Below are 1540 nucleotides of genomic sequence, written 5' to 3'. Positions count from 1 at the left end.
TTCTTTTGAGTTTTGGATGTGAAGTTACCTATGTCTTGTGTTTTCTTGGCTGTAGTTAATTTTGTTATACTGGAGTTTGCCTTCTAGTATATTCTGTAAGGCTGGGTTGCTATGTAACCAATGGTTTACTACTCTCAGATCTGGAGATATCCATGAGACACAGGGTGGGGGGCTGTATCCAATCTGTCTCAGCTCATGCATTGTCCCCTCCAGCCTGGAAAGCCTGAAATTCAATGCACTTGCTTCAGTAGCTCATCCACTCACCAGTTTTTTTTTACTTTTGTATGGTCTGCCATTCAGAAACCAGTTCACACTGGTCACCACCATCTTGAAGAGCCATTAATTTATTTTTAAGTAGAGGATTTTTTAATGCAAAAAAACTTTATCATCTTTAAAAACATATGAAATAATTTAATTTAGTGTTTTAATATGTATATTGTATTGTTATACACAAAATAGAGTATGGTTTTAATTTTTAAAAAGAAATATTCAATAATAAAAATATTAAAGTGAATACAAATTCCTCTCACTTCTGGGGCATGAAGATTAAGAACAGAGAATGAACATGGTCAGCTCTAGTGCAGGCCTGTCTCAGTTGTTATCGACCCCCTTCTTGTCTCCTCACGTGACAGAGAACAAAAAGAGATGGAAAACTCGAGAGGGCACTAATTCCATTGGTAAGATTCCATTCCTGCCACCTTATCACCCCAAAAGTTTTCATTACTAGCCTGTAAGAATTTGAAATTTGGGGCATATTTACTTAACAGTAATCTCTGTAAAATGCTGTTGTAACAGTCCAGTAAAATGTTTATTAATTTGAAACTGTTGGGCAGAGTGAATGGAATTTTAGGTAAGAACTGGGAAATAGTAAGAGCTGGAGAGGACAGGGTCTCCACAAGGAGAGCAACAGAACAGGAAAATTTGAACACAGGGAACTTCCCAGAGACTCATACTCCAACCAAGGACTATTCATGGAGATAACCCAGAACCCCTGCACAGATGTAGCCCAGGGCAGTTCTGAGTCCAATTGGGTTACATAATAATGTGAAGAGGGACTGCCTCTGACATAATTTGATTGGCCTGCTCTTTGATCACCTCCCCCTGGGTGGGGGAGCAGCCTTACCAGGCCATAGTAGAGGACAATGCAGCCACTTTTGATGTGAACTGACAGACTAAGATCAGAAAGGAGAGGAGAACCTCCCCTATTAGTGGACTTGGGGAGTGGCATGCAAGCAGAGGGAGGAGGAAGGGTGGGATTGGGAGGGGAGGAGGGAGGGGCTTATGGGGGGATGCAGAATGAATAAAGTGTAATTGATGAAAAATTTAAAAAACAGGGAAAAAATAATTTAAGAACCTTAAATGACTTTCAAAAGTGGAGGAAAACATGGAGTTAGTCAATTGGCATGGAGCACGTCTCGCCCCTGGGGGCAATGGTCTCCTGAACCTACTCAGACCTCGGACACCACCACTGCTAGTTCTAGAACTGACGCAGGATGTTCCAACGAGGGGGTTAAGGCTTCTCATAATATTTCCTATAAGC

The sequence above is a fragment of the Meriones unguiculatus genome, chromosome 4, assembly GCF_030254825.1.
Source record: "Meriones unguiculatus strain TT.TT164.6M chromosome 4, Bangor_MerUng_6.1, whole genome shotgun sequence".
NCBI classification, from domain to species: domain Eukaryota; kingdom Metazoa; phylum Chordata; class Mammalia; order Rodentia; family Muridae; genus Meriones; species Meriones unguiculatus.
This window is presented reverse-complemented; position numbering follows the sequence as displayed.